General features: G+C 36.7%; 1 long non-coding RNA gene across 6 annotated transcripts; it reads right to left on the bottom strand.

Moving 5' to 3' along the window:
* Window positions 1-14,223: 14,223 nt before the first annotated feature.
* On the bottom strand, window positions 14,224-18,448 carry LOC112202469. Of its 6 annotated transcripts, none has more exons than XR_005800799.1 (10): window positions 18,143-18,448; window positions 17,959-18,021; window positions 17,504-17,627; window positions 17,338-17,404; window positions 16,215-17,084; window positions 15,926-16,078; window positions 15,637-15,809; window positions 15,026-15,148; window positions 14,809-14,931; window positions 14,224-14,698 (listed from the first exon to the last, which is right to left on the bottom strand). It is a non-coding gene; the product is annotated as an uncharacterized LOC112202469 (long non-coding RNA). The 6 variants fall into 6 exon arrangements; XR_005800796.1 differs by having other exon boundaries at window positions 14,224-14,485; window positions 14,568-14,698; window positions 15,926-17,084; window positions 18,143-18,447; XR_005800798.1 differs by having other exon boundaries at window positions 15,926-16,303; window positions 16,945-17,084; window positions 18,143-18,444.
* Between the last annotated feature and the right edge of the window lie 1,715 nt (window positions 18,449-20,163).

Here is a 20,163-nt window from a genome sequence, read left to right as displayed (position 1 = left end):
CAACTCCGCTAGCGGAACTTCTCCCCTTCCATCATGCAAGCGAGACAGTCTCCGCTAACCGCAACTCCGCTAGCGGAACTTCTTCTCCCTTTCTATCTTACAAGCGAGACAGTCCCCGCTAAGCGCAACTCCGTTAGCGGAACTTCTCTCCTTCCATCTTGCAAGCGAGACAGTCTCCGCTAAGTGCAACTCCGCTAACGGAACTTATCTTACAAGCGAGACAGTCTCCCCTAAGTGCAACTCCGCTAGCGGAACTTCTCCCCTTCCATCTTACAAGCGAGACAGTCTCTGCTAAGCGCAACTCCGCTAGCAGAACTTCTCCCCTTCCATCTTGCAAGTGAGACAGTCTCCGCTAAGCGCAACTCCGGTAGCGGAACTTCTCCATTTCCATCTGGCAGGCGAGACATTCTCCGCTAGGCGCAACTCCGCTAGCAAAACTTTTCCCTTTCCATACATCTTGCAAGCAACTCCTCCCTCAACACCTTGGAATACAGTTGCCGCTGACCACAACGCCACGTGTCAAGCTACCACCAGACAGCTCCTACAGACAATTCCGGCCACTTATCACCAGTGGAGGGACGTCCGCTAGCGGCGATGCCCGAGGCCACTCCTCACTTTGACAATGACCGCAACTATGCGTTGCAGTCAAAACATGGTCCTCCGGGACAGATAGGGGACTTGTCAACACAGTCTTCGACGACCCTGATCAGGCATGTTGACCCCCGCCACTTGGGTATCAAAGAGTGGATTCGCTACCCAACACCCTCTACTCAACGCAGCTCCCCTCAACAAACAATACACCGGCCAAACGGAGGTCTATCTTAGCTGGGGAGTGGGGGACTCCCTAGGGGGCCTAGCAGGGGCCCACCCGGAAGGGTGTAAAGCGTTTGCTTAGTAGGTCCATGGTTAACAATGCACTGACACTAATTATGCTTTTGCAAGACTGGCGGAAGCAACGCTTCAAACCACTAGGCAACTCCCCAACCAAGATTGCCCTCCTTGACTGGGGACTTGGGGACTTGTACTTACATAGGCATTTGCAAGCATAATTAGCTATAATGAGCCACGCTCATGCTACCACTAGTGGTACCAACTCCCGCCAAAGGAGTGACCTACGGGAATACAGCCAAGCAGGCTACCGCCTGAGCCCTGGCTTGCCCCCAGATCACCGCTGACTCGCCGCCACACGCCGCGCCAAGACAGCATCAGAAGCTCTAGAAGCTGGGGACTGAAGCATGTCAGTCCCACATCAAAAACATGAAGAAGATCAGCTCATTCTTCACCTATAAAAGGTTATCTCCTCTCTTCTCATTGATTACGCAAGGTCTCCCTCTGACGCCCTCTGTATTTTACTTGACAGGTAGCGGGAACTTGGAGTATCCTTGATAGCGGTCCGCCCATCGGACTAGCGTTAGTAAAGGTTTAGCTACCGCTGAACTTTGAACGTTAACAGTCACAGATGGTGATCAGGGAAAGGGATAACCTTTTATTAGATTTGTGTAACATTGTTAGGTTGAGTGCAACTTATTCAGTGTTGATTCGAAGACCAGATAGGTATGAAAATCATACGTCATAGATGGTGACCAAGGCAAGAAATTGGGAACCACGCCTTTGGCTGGGCAAATGGTTACGATCAGTTAGAGCTCTAGTCTGTCTGCCATTGTAGCTTATGGGCATAACGGTCGAGGTTGCTGGAGACTTATAAGTGTGTACTTTTAAAAGATAGTCTTGAGAGTATTCTTTCTTTTATTGTCCATGTGGGACTTGAATGTTCATATTGATTTGTTGAGTTATCAAATAATATGTTTTTGTCACGGCTGTGACTTATGTTGTCCCTTCTGTGGAAAGGACATGGAATGTTTGAAGAAATCATGGTTGTGTTGTTTCCTTAAGTTGATTAGTATGAGTTGATTGATTGATGTTCTCGAGTTACTCATACAAGATTTTGTTGGCTTTGCCATTATTATGACTTCCGCTTTGTAGTAAGCTTCGAGGAGCATTTACGTTTATATTGTTGTGGCAATTTAATTCATAAACTTGAGTAATATATGACTTTGCGGAGTGAGTATATATTGACATTGTGGGTTCAGGGCATCAGTATGTGCTTGGTTTAAAAGGAAAAAGTTTTTTAGGTATTTTGTATTGATGGCTGAACCATCACGCATGTATAATTATGAGATTATAATGATTTTTAATTGTGTTTAAAAATTGGGGTGTGACACAATCCTACTGGGTATCAATCCAAGCACCGAACATGGCACTTGGGGGGTCCTGCGGAGTCCCGTAGTGGTATGAAACTTGTGCCAGACCCAAGTATGTGCTAGTATGTACAGTATCCACCACCAATCAATCATGTACACAAACCATGTTTAACCTAGCCCTACTTATCTATGGATGAAGATGCTCAAGTTAACCCAACGTCTGAATTAACATATTGTTTTTCCTTCATTGAATGCTAGATGAGAGACGCTTTACACCTAACTTATTTTCTAAAATGCAACGTAGGTTGACGCAACTCTAGAGTTAACCAAAAAAAAAATATCATTAAGAATAAGAAAAACAAGGACACCACCAAACATCATGAGTACGATGCGTCTCAATTCATCTAGGAACCTAATCTCTTGCCTTATAGACAATTTACTACTTAAAACTCTCAACGGAACCTTCTTACAAGGAACATGCAATGATTATTCATAGCAATAGAATCCCATACATGCAATTTAAGTTGGCTACCAAAAAAAACACATAAAGAATTCATTAATGTAAAAATAGAGTTTAGGTTTTCATTCATTGATTAAATAAAAACTCACTAACTGTCGTAACATTGCATACAATTATAATTAGGGCTTCAACAAGCCCCAACTACTAAAAAATTAGTTGCACATGGTCTTTTTTACTCATAATTTAAAATATGAGTTCGAGTAAAATTATGAGTGAGTAAACAAGTAAAAACATTCTTTTAAGTGCACAAAAAAACAATGAGGAATATATTATGTGAGGAAGTGAATAATAATATGAACTTCAATTTATGGATTCACGATCCAATGCCATTAGTCTAGCAAAAACACAAAAACACAATTAAGCCGAGTGTTCAGACTAAAGAACCAATCAGCGATGACCTCTTCCAGTTAAGTGAACACAAATACCAGTAAACCAGAGACTGAACCAACTAAACTTCGGCTACCGACTTACTAGCTACCTAGAGACAAAACACCAGCCTCTATCCTTCATCCCAACCCTAGTGCTCGTGCACCTTGCTTACAGGCTGGTGGAATATCTGAGGAGCGTAATAATGCTAATTGATATAGAAGTGGACTGAGATGTGTATCTATAATTCTAAATAGTTAACTACTGGAAAACATGCATGATGGGCAAGCTGCCATAAAGAAAGTGATGCCTAATCTAGAGATGAGACGTCACTAGCATGCCAAACCTACATGGTTTTCTATCAACTATATCCATCTTTCTGTTAACGTGCAACAAAAAGTTCTCAAAACACCCATATTGTCTAGTAACAGGATCCAACATGATATGTATTTTGGTATGATGATGCAAGAGACCAACCTTTACATTCTATATTCAATTTTTTTTTCAATTAGCCTGCTGGTTACACTGTAGGGTTACCTTTCGAAAAGAGAACTATATTCTCAGGTTACTCTACATTTCCAGATGTCTCATTGTCTCAATACAGTAATTTTAATTCACTCGCACTATTTTCACACTTCTTTTGCTCAACACACTTCTGAAGTACACTACAATCCTTCTACAGCTGAAGGTTGAAGGTTCCAATTAATCTCGCCCCCTTCACTTTCTATCCTAGTAAATTGCCTGCTGACAAGAAACATGTACATGGTGAATGATTCCATCGTCTAACACCCCATCAGCAATCCAAACTGACAGAAAGTTATAAACATATTAGCAGTCAAATCAAGATTGCTCTCAGGGAAATGATTTCAATGGCGGAATTAGGATTTTAAAATGGGATGGGCTAATTAAAAAAAACTTTTAATAAAAGTTTACTAATGGTTAAAATGTTTTTTCCTAAGTTTTACAAAGAACATATCTTATTCTTTCCTTAAATTAAACCACATCATATATTAAGTACATATCAAATAATTAAATGCTTTATTATGTCCTTAAATTATCCAAAAAATCAACATTATAATGTTGATAGAAATTCGATAAAAAAAGTTGTACCTGCTCAAATTTTATCTTGCGCTCTTGAATAGAACCGAAAATATTTAATTATTGAATCTGTATCTTATTAATTCTCAGCTAACTCTTATTCTGATAACCTAATTTACCTAAAAAAAGTATGCTTTTTATGCGAATATGCCTCTTAAAGCAGAATAAAAAATAAAATACAGTCAAATAATTCAAGCAAAGAAATAACATGAATGTGACCAAAAAACTTAACATATGGGCTAAGTTTAGAAATTTGGAGTGGGATACTTTTTAATATTTAATCTTTTAAATTAAAATTAAGCTACAAATTAATTTGTTTTCAAAATTTAGGGTGGGCTATAGCCCAACGGAGCCTGTGTGTAGGTGTAGATATGCCTTTGACTGAAATATAATATTGTAGAGGGAGAATTTCACAAATGGTCACTCAACTATGACTCATTCGACACTTTGGTCACTCAACTTTCAAATATATCACTTTAGTCACTCAATTATTATTTTGTCAATCACTTTAGTCACCGAAGGGACATTTTGTATCACTTTAATTAATCACTTCTCCCATTCATTTCAATTTAGATTTCTTAATTTTTCACAATTGGTTGGTCGAAAATATCCTTGATATTATGGCAAATTTTTTCAATGAAAAAAATTAATGAAGTGGCTAAAGTAATTAATATAGTTAAAGTTGAGTGACCAAAGTGATATATTTAAAAAGTGAGTGACCAAAGTGTCGAACAGGTAAAAGTTGAGTGACCATTTGTGATATTCTCTCTACTGTAGAAAATAAAAATATGATTCAATACTCAAACAAGGCGCCATTTTATAGATATTAGGGGTCTTACTTAGATTCAAATTTTCTCACCACTAATATTTTGGTGGTGATACCACCACTCAACACAAAACTGTCATGTGTTATAAAACATAATTACAGTTAATCATGATGTTGTGACAGCCCAAAACTTTAATGAATATTTTTATTTACAAATTTGTATACATATATATGTGTTGTTCCTTATATATACTTGTTTATGAGGAAAGATAAATACCAGTTCACTATATAGGTGGAACTTTTGTGTCCTTGTATACAAGTATGTAAATTCTAATTACAAATACAAATTCGATGACAATATAGTTGGATTGTTGTGCTTGTGAACCTGTACTGTATTGATAAATTTAGATGTTGTGTTTAGGTACTATAGTTAAGATTATCGTATACTTAACACACACGCTAAACATAGTCATTAGGAATTTATAGATATAATTGGTAGTACAATGAAAGATTGAAGATTGGGATGATGAATCTCTTATTAGTCATTGTTCATATCCAAGTTTGAGTAAGTATTCTATTTGGGTGATTATGTTAAGTTAGGAATTATAGGTGTTGATGAATCTGTAAACTAAGCTATAGCTAGTAGCTGGAGGTGGCATCACTCAATTTATAGCTCAAGCTCTATTTATCCATCATAAAACTTCTAGTCTACTGCTATCACTTAGATATCCCTATATTATATAAATAAAGCTTACCTTCTTCATATATGTTTTTATATTTAATCTTGGTCATTAAGTATACAGGGATAAGAGATTTCATACCCATCTCTGCAATACGTACTGATGAAGGTTTCTATTAAAGATAGGATTGTACAAGTATATCTATTGAATGCTTGGTGATCAAGTAATTAAGTGATAGGTATGGACAAACACATCTATATGCAGAGCAATTTAATTATGATTGTTTTGCTTGATGTCCAAGAACTGAATTAGTATAAATAGGAGCTCAAGTTCAATTTCATAAATTGGAAAAAAGAAGAGAATAGAACACTGAGAGATAGAGGGCCAAAAGAAAAGAAAGGAAAGTAAAGAGAGAGAAAGAAGGGTACGTATCTGAGGAATAGGAGCATGAAAGAAAGGAAGAAAAGCAAATAGAGAGATTAAGATAGAAGAGAGGAGATTAGAAGAAAAGAAAGAAGAGACAGAATTAGGATCAAAAAGAAAAGAGAAGGAGAAACATGAGATGTGACATGAGAGAGATATCTAAAGTGAAGAAGGAAGGAAGAATTAGCAGGATTAGTTCAATAGATATTCTGACGGTGAATTCAGTCCTATATTCAAAGGTGAATTCAGTCCTATAAGCTATTTCAATTGTTATTCTTGTTATTATGTTTAGCTTAGCTCTTGTCTAAATTGGTTTAAGCTTCTGCACAATTAGTAACCTAAATGATTGGATGTCTATCTACAGGATACATGCAAGAACTTGACCCTGGTGAATTTTACTTTATGCTTCTCTCAGAAATGATTTGGGAGGAAGAAGAAGAAAATGAGTTTTTCGATGATGAATGACAACCTTGGGTCATCCATATATAGAAGCTAAAATGAACAGTTGCATCGGCAGTTTCATCGTCGTTTGATTTTATCCTTTGCAACTGTTTGGTTTTATCTGAAAATTGAATAATAATTCAAAAAATAGAATCAGATTTAATCAAGAGAGCCCAAGAGCCCCAACGCCCATCTTTTGACTTTCATATATAGAGAAAATCGTCCAAACAATGTCTGAACTTTTCCAGACTATTAATTTTCATACCAATCCTTTGAAAAACATCAAAATGGTACCTGACAATTTAAGCCCAACCCAACTTCCGTACCTAGCAACAGTAAAATCATTAACTCCGTTAATTTTGGAGGGGTAAATCTAGTAGTTCATGTATTTCAAAAAAGAAAAAAAAAAAAAAAAAAAAAAGAGCTGGCCATGGCTCAAACTGTGCATCCTAACCCATGGTTTGCAATTGCCATGTCTTTCTTTCTTTCTTCTTCTTCTTCGAATTGCTGCTTCATCAAACCAAGGACAAAGCGTTGTCTCGACTTCATGCCTCATTTTCGCGCCACTAGTGAACCCGAACCCGAACCCAGCCCACAACCCTCTCCAAATGCGCCCACCCACGAAGGTCTGATTTGCACGGTGGACCAACGCCGGTCCCGAGAAATTCAACTAGCTCCGCCGCGTCCAACAAGAAATCGAGGATGACGTCTGCCGCGAGTGCCGCTTTGACTCGGCCGCCAGAATCGCCATCGTCGCTACCAACGACTCCTCCTCCGACGATGAAGCAACATTCAAATCCATAGGCACGCCTTCGTCTTCCTCAAGCCCTTCAATTCCATGCAGAAAATCCAAGTACTTCAAGAACCCTACTTTGTGAAATTGGCATCATCAGTTCACATTTCTTAGTTGATCTGATTTGGAATTTCCATCCATTTCAATGGGTTTGATTCACAAGTGTTTGTTTAGACTGCTTTAATTGATTTGTATTCGAAGATGGGACGAATTGGTGAAGCCCAGAAGTTGTTCGATCAAATGCTTGAGAGAGATGGTTTTGCGTGGACTACAGTGGTTTCTTCTCATACATGTGTAGCCGTGTAGGGAATATGATTTCAATAAGAACATTGTTCGATGAGATGATAGAAAGGTGTCCAGCTACTTGGACTACTATGATCGACGGCTATGTAAGACTTGGTAATGTGGAATCTGCAGTTTTGTTGTTTAATCAAATGCCCATCAGGGATTTGATCTCATGGACAGCGATGATCGATTTTTATTCTCAGAACAGGATATTTGGAGAAGCATTAGCAGTGTTTAATGATATAAGGTGGGTTGAGAGAATTCATGGCTGAGATTTTGAGGATGGGGAGACTGCATAATAAGAATTTGGTCTAAATGCAAGGGTGGTGCAGAGAAGGAAACCAGAAGAGAGAACAAAGTTTAATAGGAGGATGAATACTGAAATGACTAATATACCCCTCTAAAGTTAACGGGGTTAACGATTTTACTGTTGCAAGGTATGGAAGTTGGGTCGGGCTTAAATGGTCAGGTACCATTTTGATGTTTTTCAAAGTATAGGTATGAAAATTAATAGTCTGAAAAAGTTCAGACACTGTTTGGATGATTTTCCCTTATATATATGCTTATTCCTATGGGAAACCCAATAGGAAAAGCCCACCAAAGCCGCCAATTCCCACATCTAGACTTGTCATCCATTTACTTGTTTGGAAGGATGTGGTCTTATAAAGGCTATAAACCTTAAAACTTTCTTCCATGTGGGACTAAAGTTCCACAAGTTCCAACAATACCCCACATTTTCTATTCAAACCCTGACAATAGGAAATAAGACAATTAGGAACTTATCGTTATTTCAGAAAACTTAGATAGGATATGCATGGGAAAAGGTGTCTTTTGGACTTGAACCTTTCGTAATAAATACCTATCGGATTTACTTTGTGAAGTAGTGAACTCGTCTTAAACTATTCACATTTTGTAGTCAACCGAGACAATAAGTATTACACATATCATATCTAGACATATTTCAAATTCTTACGGTTGTGTTCATTTTGGTCCTAAACAACTCCGTACTTCCTGAGATTTTTTAGAGAACTTAGGCTATGTTTGGTATGGCTGTTCTTTGAGAAAAAGCTGGCTTATGCTTATTTCTGAGAATAAGTGGCTGAAAAGCAAAGTAGCTGAGTGTTTGGTAAACTGGCTTTTTATAGGTGCTGTCACTGGCAAAAGCAGTGGCAAAGTGTTTGGTAAACTCAAAACTGGCTTGTGCTTTTTGTTTGTAGAATGACCAATTTGGACATGAAATCATTTTTTGCCCTTATTATTTAGTAATATAAAATAGTTAAAGTTCCATTTTTATGGTTAGTTTAATATTTTTATTTACATATAGATTATTCTTAACCATCAATTTTTATAAATTATAGTGATCATATAATTACTATTGGACAATTTTAAAAATTATTAAAGTAATTAGACTATGCTTTTTTGGTTATGAGGGAGCATGTTCCATCCTAAAAAGCATGTATTAAACTCAATAGCATTTTGCAAAAACCTTTCCAATGTCAACAAAATATTATGTCATGTTGATAAAAAAAATAGAATCCAATCATCATGTTCCATCTCAACATTTCATGAATTTCTACATAAAGATTAGAATGAAACTAACGAAATTCCTTGTATTCATAAGAAATCCTAGGGGCAGCTTGACATACATTACTGCACAATAGTCTTCCCTCCTACCATCCCTATAAATTAGAGTGCTTGTTTTGAACAAAAAAGGAAATCAAGATTTGGTATAGAGTCTGCACTTTCAATTTTTACGATAACATAAATATCTGCATTACAACCTGCAAGAAATACACAACTCAGTTTAGGAGTCAATAACATATAGAAGAGCCAAGAAGAAATTAACTAAAAATGGATAAGAGATTGAAAATAAGAATCAACTCTGTTGTGTATAGAACTCATAGAAATACCTTTGAGATAATCTTTCAACTCATGAACCACCGCATCACTTTTTACAAATGAGACAGCATAGAAATCAACTCCATTGTCCACTCCAAACTTGATATCTTCCCAGTCTTTTTCTATAGAAGAGACCGATAGAGAAGGCCATAATTGAATATTGCAGTTGGCTAACAAGATGAGAGATGTTCTGTTGACTGGATCGGAAGAATGAGGATCTGCTTCCTAACAAATAAAATGTGTTCAAAGTTTCAAACCCAAAAAATGAAGCTTTTTGCAAATTGTATAACATCCACTATATCATCTGAGACAATTGAATTTGGGAATGAAATCGACAATAATGGAAAATCTGCTAAAACAACAGACTTCAGTATGACAACCCTTGCACAACCAAAGCCATATGAGTCAAGCTTGGCATACACGATGAAATGGCAATGATGCTTCTGGCAAGGCTTTCCCCTTTTGCCAAAATTATCAGATTTCCTACAACATCTTAAAGTGTTCATGACCAACATATATAGATTGTGCATGCTTGTCCAGCTGTCTAGCTATATAAATAAGTTGAACCTAGTCAAATGAGAGAAAACACACACATCAGTACCGTTAGGACTGGCAGCAGATTATGATCACAGCAGCAAGAGATGCACCAAATTCGGTGGCCTTCCAATATTGATTTAATAGCTATTATACCTAGACTTCAAAACTCAGTTTCCTCTTTTTCAGTTGTCATTGCAATCCACATTTAAGAATATATTGCAGGTAAAATCTCACTCAATCATACTGTCACAAATCAAATTTTACAGAAATATTCAAAGCACGTAATAGCTGTGCAAAATGTAAAATTCGATGAATTCTTGTGGAATTTTACCTGGGTCAGACTCAATCGTGCACCAAGACATGATAAAAAACAATCAACCTGCAATGAAATTAAACAATTCCACAGCTTTAGATCGATGAGAGAACTGAAATCAATGGCAATAGATTAAAGCAGTATAATCTCAAACTCAACTCTATTAGGTCAAGAATGGCGCCGTTTGCATGGCTCCGGTGCGAAATGGAGAAGAAGAGAACTCACCAGAAAATCAAAATGACGTCAGTCCGCCGCCTGTGTCTCTCTCTTCCCGTCTTCCTTCTCAGATTCTGAACCAGTACTAATCCTTTTTCTCGGGTTTTCCTTCCTTCTCTACTTACTCGAATAACTAGCCCGGGGTTTCGATCGACATCTATGAAGGAGAGCGGTAGAGATGAGGGAGAAGAAGCGAATGGAAGAGTTGGAAGAGCAGCGTTTTCATGAATGGTATTGGGCCGTAATTACTTCCAAGCCATGAGGGTACCCATTGGCATTTCGAAAGATTTATTAACTCATCGCTACAGTTAAAAAGAGCGCTACAGTTGCAGCAAGCGGCTTCTGGCTTCTAAAAGCAGGGGTCTCCAGGCTTCTGCTTTTCAGTGAAAAAAGCCCTGGCTTCTGTTAGAAGCCGGTTGAAGAAGGAGTTACCAAACGCTAAAAGGTGTCCTGCTTATAAGCGGGGGAGCCAAAAAGCCCCCCCAAACATAGCCTTAGCCATGTCGGTTCTCATAGATGCGACCCCACATCAGTCTCATATAGGTAATACCAATTAAGAATAGTCTGTACTATCCCCCTTAAAAGCTATTAGCATTATTAAGAATATATTAATATTCATCCCTTAATCATCAACGGAAGACACACTTTGTTTCATCTGAGGAATGAGCATATATGTGTGTGTGTGTGTGTTATACATCTTGAGTCTTCCCTAACTAGTTTGCCTATTGAACGTAGACCATGGGATCTCCAATGTTGCTAGGTTAGGTTTCCGCCAAGTAGTGACTCATTGTATTGGCTTTAAGCTCATTTCCCTCGATGTAAATAGTACTTGCTTTCTATTAAGGCCTTTAGTCAAAGGATCCGCTATATTTTCCTTTGATTTTACATAGTTAATGGAAATGATTCCATTTTTGAGCAAGTCTCGTATTGTTTTGTGACGTCGCCTTATATGCCTCGATTTGCCATTGTAGATTTGGTTCTTTGCTCTTGTAAGAGCAGCCATACCATCACAATGTATGCAAATGGCCGTGACAGGCTTTGGCCACAATGGAATACCTTCTAGGAAATTTTTGAGCCATTCCGCTTCTTTGGCGGCTTTGTCTAAGGCTACAAATTCTGCTTCCATTGTCGAACGTGTATTCACAGTTTGTTTCGATGATTTTCAAGATATGGTTGCACCTCCAAGTGTAAATACATACCCACTTGTGGAATTACTTTCCGAATTATTGGAATTCCAATTTGCATCACAATACCCTTCTAAAATGGGAGGATATTTGGTATAATGCAACCCATAGCCTATTGTATGCTTTAGATATCATAAGACTTTTACTAAGGCAATCCAATGTTCTTTTCCCAGATTGCTTGAGTACCTACTAAGTCGACTTAAATTATATGCCAAATCTGGTCTTGTTCAATTCATTATGTACATTAAGCTTCCAAGAACTTGTGTATACTCCAATGGAGACACACTATCACCTTGATTTTTCTTAATATGACTAGAGGGATCAAATGGAGTAACAATTGACCTATCATCATAGTGTCCAAATTTTCTAAGGACCTTTTCTACATAATGAGATTGAGTAAGTATGTAACAATCCAAATTCCTTTGAATTCGAATACCAAGAATCACATCCGCTATTCACATATCTTTCATATCAAAAGAGGAATGCAACATTTTCTTTGCTTGATTAATTACATCCTTACTTATTCCCATAATGTCATAATGAGCATGTCGTCCACATATAAGCATACAATGACAAATGCATTTCTACATTCTTTGACATACACACATTTGTCACATTCATTTATTTTGAATCCATTTGATAATAGTGTATTATCAAATTTCTCATGTCATTGCTTGGGAGCTTGTTTAAGTCGGTAAAGGGAGTTAACTAATTTACAGACTTTATTTTCTTGACCTTTAACAATAACCCTTCAGGTTATTCCATGTAGATTTCTTCATCTAGTTCGCCATTTAGAAATGTGGTTTTCACATTTATTTTGTGTATTTCCAAATTGTGTACTGCCGCTATAGCAATTAATGTTCATATTGATGAAATTCTTGTCACCAGCGAATATGTATCAAAAAAATCTATACCTTCTTTTCGACGATACCCTTTAGCTACTATACGAGCTTTGTATTTTTCTATGGTACCATCAGGTCTCATCTTTCTTTTGAAAATCCATTTATGGCCTATTGGTTTATGTCCCGGAGGTAAGTCAACCAATGTCCAAGTATTATTTTGCATTATGGATTCCACTTCACTTTGAATAGCGTCTTTCCAATAAGGTGCTTTCGATGATTCCATGGCAGCCTTATATGTTTGAGGTTCTCCTTCAAGATTAAAGGTCATGAATTCAGGTTCAAAATCTTTGGCAATTTTTCCACGTTTACTTCTCCTTGGTTCTAGAATTTCTTCTTGAATAGTAGAAGTATTATCTTCACCAATTTCAGTACTTTTGTTTAACTCAATTTGAGGCAACGTATCTTCATACGTTCTTTTCCTTGGATCAGACCAATCCTTGTAAGGAAAAATATCCTCAAAGAATTCTACTTCGGTAGATTCTATGACTGTGTTTATGTTTATATCAGCAACATCAGATTTGTAAACTAAAAATCTATAGGCAGCACTATTATTAGCAGGGCCAATATATATGCAATCTATTGTTTTTGGCCCAAGCTTAGTTCTCTTTGGAAAGGGAACTTGAACATTCGCAAGACAATGACTTGATGCATAAACTCTCGCAAGCGTACGAATCGTGTCAAGATAGGGAAATATTAAGCCCAAAATTATCGTACCACGGATATTAGTGGCTAACCCACAATCCTTGGATCACTATGCCAATAATAGCTTCAGACGACAGATTATATCTGTCGTCTGATATGCAAATTATATGTAGTCTATCCAGCTGTCATCTCTTATAGCATCAGACGACAGATATCCTCTGTCGTCTGTTCTCACTCAGACAACAGAAGTTTCGTAAGGCTCTGTCGTCTGAACAACCCAACTTTGAAGGATATGGAACTTTCTGTAGTTATTAATCATATACAACGACATATTAATGTTGTTGAAATGAGGTACAAACTACAGTTTTAATAAAACCTCTGTCGTCTTAAGACAAATAAGAAAACATATATATGTAGTCTGAAGTTACCAAAATAAAGACTTGTTTGACAATCTATTGTTTGAATGCATTTTTAACGACATTTAATTGTTGTTTGTAAATCACTTATAATTGGGTAAATTATGCTCATATGTCGTCTAAGTAGTTGTAAGACTTTATTTTTATGTCGTCTGTCTCGTATTCCAACCACAATTTTAAGTTTTTATGTTGTCTGATAGAAAAATAAAACTTCACGTTTCTGTTGTTTGATAATCAATTGAACTTCATTTTTATGTTGTCTGTTAGAAGTATTTATGTTGTTTGATAGTGAATTGAACTTCAGTTTTCTGTTGTCTGTTAAAGGCATATCTGTTGTTTGATAGTGAATTGGACTTCAGTTTTCTGTTGTCTGTTAAAGGCATCTCTGTTGTTTGACAGTGAAATAAACTTCAGCTTTCTGTTGTTACTGTATTTGTGATACAACATATCATAAACCTGCATTTGTTGGATTTGAACCATAGCAAACCTCATTCTGTACAGTAGTCAATCGAGAAAGGCAGATTAATTATAAGATCTGAAATCAACAAATTCCTCATTGCATAAATCAACCCACCAAAATACATTCCCATCAGTAGCATAATACTAAGCTAGCTAGCATGCTAGCCTTTACATTAAATGATTTTAATGACTGCCATTGTTGCACGGATCTTAATCTAACTAAGACAAAAACCTAGTAGCATCCATAGAGTAGTTACAGCAACTGCATGCATTTGTTCAACACTTTCCATCAGTTCTGTCAAAATGCACAAAAGCAGTTCCTAGCCACTACTACTGCTCATAACCTACCAGAAACAAAAGCATATATATAGGCAGTTCTGTCAAAATGCACAAAAGCAGTTCCTAGACGCTACTACTGCTCATAACCTACCAGAAACAAAAGCATATATATAGGCTGATACTTAATTTTCTGGGAACTTCAAAACATGCTCAGCCCATTCCGCTCGGATCTCATCAATATCATTGACTGTGTAAACCAAATTTGACCTCGTTCCCCACTGCAATAAGGAAATGCAGCAAATTAAATATGAAAGTTTCATGCACAGAGCATGCATGTACTATATCATTAAACAATAAAGTCCATAGGTAAGCAGTTGATCAATTTTACCTTCATACTAAAATCCAAGTTCTTGTCCTCCACAATTTACCAAAATGTGTATGGAAATTTACCAAAAAGTGCAGTCTCAAGCATAATTGCTTCGTCAAGCTCTTTTGGAGATAAGCTTCCCAACTACAAGTATATATGTGATAAATTTGACTAGTCTAGCAGTCAACTTTCTTTTACGTGGGCTAAATAAATAAAAAAGTAAGAACAGAGATTATACCTCATCACTGTGAGTTGCCAGTTTTCCCTGCTGAAGATGACTACCACCATGACGCTTAGACTCTTCACTAACTAATTCCTGCTCTACAACTTCAGCTCCATTTTGCTATGATGACCTTCCTTGCTAGAATCCACAAATATTTTTCATTAGCAAGGGAGTCTCAATAGATTGTTTCACTAAAGTTTCATAATGTACTTCGTTTGATAGATGCATAAGAAGAATTTAGGCCTGACATGCTTTTTAAGACAGATAGATAAGTAAGAAAAGCTAAAACAGTTACATGCAGCCTAAAATATTACTTGAGACAATGTCTGCCAAAAATTAGAGAATGTTTCTTCTTATTTGTATAACATGAAACCTAAACCCTCCATTCTGCAGTGCATACAACCTGAAATGAAACTGTTTGAATGAAATTCTGATATATTTATTATTACAAATATCTTTTCTACTATTTCTAATATTTGTATATGAAACTGAGCAACTCTACCATAAATAGAAGGTATACCTTCCATGTACTATAAACTGAAGTTCATATTCAATTATTATAGATTTTAACTGCCAATAAATGTAGAACAATGAGCAACTGAAATGCAATACAAGTTTGAATTTACCCTTCTCTAAGCACGTGGACGTGTTGAAGCTAGAAGCCTACAGCAACATCTGATGGAAGCATCACTTTGACAAAATGAGGATATCCACTGCCAATTGATCTGCAAGTTCCTCAGCTTTTTCCAGAAGTGATGATTTCTCAGATTGGGCTCTCTTTAATCGTTCCAACCTATGGCTATTAGTTGGTAAAAGTTAGATTTCTCACATTACACATATTACACTACGTTAGACAAAACAAAATATAAAGTAACAATTCATAAGGTTGCTAAAAGAGTCAGAAATGATCCTCACTTGAGTGTAACTATTGCACAGTATATCCCAGCAAGATGGTGCACTCAACCCTGCCAATATATAGCACTGGATCTGAAATGGTTGGCCATGCCCTCTTTGGATAACAGAATGCAAAATAGCAACATGAATTTTGCAATGAGTCAATTGCTCTAGCTGCTTCTTGAAAAGAACAAAATAACACAGATCCTGATTTCACTACAAAGATAATCTGAAAGCTATACTAGTGCATATTTCAATGAATATCAAAACAATAAATTAATAGATGGACTTGGAAACTGGGTCGCACGACCTTGTTTTTGATAAAGTATGCTAAGCTGCTTCTCGCGCTCCATTATTCTATATTCCAAGAGAACCAAATGTGAGAAAAAATACCAGCACCTAGCACCAATTTTGCAAATCTCAGAATAAATTACATTATTTGGAATGGACTTGATAGAGCATGTGTAGATAACACATAACTGTTACAAAGCCATAGTTCAGTCATATAAAACAGGTGCACAGAGTACGTAAAACTGATTAGCTAAATTGTTCAAGTAAAACAGAAACAAGGAGAGGCAACCATGTAAGATTTAAGTTTCCCGTGTAATATAGTAATTCATTACCAGGGAAACTTAATCTTACTTTCCTATAATTGCACCAAATTTAGCAACTATAGGGATAGCGCAGAAGGTACACAACTGGATTAGTATGCAAATTAACATAGTGTTTGTCTAATACAGGGAGACTAGATGAACAAATTTTGTAGCCTGCACATGAATGGTATGGAGATGACATGACATATTGTAAACAAAATAAGATTAACATTTTCAAAGGGATGAAGCAAAAGAATAACAAGCTGATATTCTTTTAGGATCATTTTTTTTTTCAGATACTGTAGGAAATGACTCATGAAGTTTACAATTTTATGCATCAACAAGAAACAATAATAAAAACTTATATAAAATAAGAATACAATAAATGGACAGAAAATATATTTATAACTCGTCCAAGTCCACATGGCAATCGAAGTTGGGACATACCTGCAAAGAGCAGTATGACAGCACAAAGCATGAGAGAGCAAGAGAACAAGTAGACCCAAACCTGGATGAACCAAGCATGCCAAAGTAATTGCAGCAAGTGCTGTAAGCATTAGTGGATTAGCTCTTACAACCCTTACCACCTGTTCATAAAAGAGTCGTGTCAAAGTTCATGAGTCAGCATTTCAACCTTTTTCAAGAACTGAAGGAAACAAAAAGGGGAACTAATAGTCAAAGGTTGGTATAATCTTTTAAAATTGGAAGTGCACAAAATCACCAAACACAGCGATATAAAGACATTCAAACACAGTTTCTAATAGCTACATGTGCAAGACACCAGTTCATAAAAATGCTTGAGCTGGTAATGATGATATTGTACTACAAGATAAAGTTTACCTTCCATGAACAGAAAATAGAGGCTATATTCACAAACCATTGAGAAGTTTTTCCCCCAAATTGAAACCTGCAAAAAAATAATTCATATCATTCCATTATTGGCACTAGTAAACACGTAATCTTTTATCCAATTTTGTATAAAGAGCAATAAAGCAAGCTTACTGACCTTTTCTTGATGAAAATATGTAGCAGAGCAGCCCCATAAAAGTCCTTGTTGTGGAGCTACTTGATTCTGATTACTCATTTGAGGGAAATTGTACTGTGGGGGAGCAGTAGATGAAGGACTTGTACTGAACCAAAAAAGAACAAAGGTAAAACAAGTATTTGAGCTATCAATATATCTATCATTATTGGATACAATTTCAAAACGGGCAAAACAGATGCCAAATATCAAAACTTCAAAAGTCCAATAGTTTCTGGCAAAAAGAAATCGAACCCAGACAGGACCAATACAAGAGTACAACTCAATTGAAAATTCTCAAATTTGAAATCACTCAAATCAGTAAGATAATAATAGGAAGACAGTAAGCAAATATTCATACAACTCTTCTCAGTTACCAATCATTCATTATTCATAGTATCATACACAAGAACTGAATACCCAGAAAGGCAGCAACTTACCAAGCTTGAAGAATTCGAAATCGAACCAGAAATCGAACCAAACTTGAGGACGTCTATGCTTTGCTGCAAATTGAACACATGAAATTGAAAACCCAGAAAGCAAGAGACCGATTGATTGAAGAATGAAGCTTGAAGAGTGAAAAAAATAAACCGAGAAACCCAGACTTGAAGATTGAAGACTTACCAAACTTACTTTACCCAAACTTCTATACCCAAAACTTCCATACCCAAACTTGCTTTGCCGGAATCGCAGGGGGATGAGAGTGTGTGTGAGCTTGAGAGGGTGAAAGGGATTGAGGGTGGATTGAGGGACTGAGATTCATGAGAGTGAGATCGAGCATGCGAGGGAGAGATTGGCTGAGAGTCAGAGGCGGGAAAACGAGCCCGAGTTTTTAGATTTAGGGTTGGTTCTTTTTTTCTTTCAGCTAAGGGAAAGGTCCTAGCAAAAGCAGCCCGAGTTTTTCTTTTTTAGCCAAGGGAGGGATCGAATACTTTAGATTAGCAAATTAGCTGTCAGTTTCCCGTTTACTCAGACTACATATGAATGTAGTCCTAATTTTCCACTTGTTTCCCATTTACTCACACGACATATGAGTGTTGTCCTAAATTTCCACTTTTTCATGCAAATTTATCAGTTCTTTCAGACGACAGATATCTGTCGTCTTAATTTTCTAACTTACTAAAACGTGAAATAGTATGGATTCTCATGCTATTCAGACTACATAATTAATTTATATGTCGTCTAAAGAAGTTTAAAAGATTCAGACGACAGAAAACAAAAATTCTGTCGTCTGAAGGCATTATTGGCATAGTGGATAGTCGGAACTAAAGTCACTAAGTAAATAAAGGAAAGTAAAACAAATAAAAATGCTAATCTGAGGCACCAAGCCTTAGCAATGCTGGCTTTAACTTTAAAAAAAGTAATGAAATGTAAAGCAATAAAAAAAATGCAAAGAAATTAATAAAAGGGTAACCAAATAAATGGGAATGTCGGGTGTTTGGGAGGTTCATTCACCCAAATTCTATGTGTCGGAAGCTAATATAATGTAGATGCAAATCTCCTACTTTGACGGTAGTCATATCCAAGGCGGTTCAAGGCTCAAGGACCAAAATTGTCTTTCATGGTATTCCTACTCCGGTTCAAGGGTCATAGGAGCTCACTTGGCATAAATTAGAGCCAGTTCAAGGGTCTCTAATTCACATCAAGAGGCCTAAAGATCGAGGAATTAGACTACTAAGCGACCCGCCCACGCAATCACGAAACGGGTGTAAATCACCATGCTTATAACCCCTCGAATACGAAATTGAAGGTTTCTAGCTTAGGAATTAGAGGGGGTCAAGCCTCTAACACCGTCCTAGACATGCTCAAAATAGACACCCTAGAGTTGACCAGCCTCCTAGACATGCATTTTAACCCAACAAAAAAATATATATAAGCATCCATCATATGAAAATTGCATCATTACATTAAATTAAACATCTTTTACACAAAATTTGGGCTAGGGCACACAACCCTAACCCCAACAAGAAAATTACTCACTTCCAATAATTATGAACATCAAAGATACAAAATTCAAAGAGAAAAGAGTATAGAAGTGTGGAGAAATAGTCACAAATAGCCAAAAAGCTAGCATTACTAGTATTGATTTACAACTCCCACAATTACCCAAATCTTGAATCTTGTAGAGGTAGAAGGTTTTGATGAATCCTTGAAGTTTTGGGTGAGTAATCCTTCAAATTCCTAAAATAAAACTAAAGAAAGCATGGAAAATGGAAGAAGATGAGAGGACAGAAACCCCTAATTCGGCCAAAAGGCATAGGGTGTAGAAAAATGGGTCTTAAGCTTGTGAAATATGTGTGCAAAGGTGTTTAAATACCCCCTTGGGTTCTAGGGTCAAGATTGGACTTGTACCCTAGATCCAATGGCTCAAAAACAAGTAGAAAATGGGTAAAATGAAAATACTAAAACAACCTAATAAAAATGTAGAGAATTAGAAGTGTAGAAAACATTTTGGAAAATATAAAGAAAATAGGAAGGCAAAAGTGTAAGTGAGTGTGTGCCTAGTGTGAACACAAATAAATATCTCAATCCACATGTGTGATGTGTGTGGTCCACTAATTATTATTGTCATTACATCAATTTTGAATTTGAAATTTGAATACAAATATGTAATATAAATGGGCTTGGGTCTTCACTTGTGTGCT

The sequence above is a fragment of the Rosa chinensis genome, chromosome 5, assembly GCF_002994745.2.
Source record: "Rosa chinensis cultivar Old Blush chromosome 5, RchiOBHm-V2, whole genome shotgun sequence".
Lineage (NCBI taxonomy): Eukaryota > Viridiplantae > Streptophyta > Magnoliopsida > Rosales > Rosaceae > Rosa > Rosa chinensis.
Note: the sequence above shows the minus strand (reverse complement) of the source record. Positions and strands in the feature narration are given on the sequence as shown.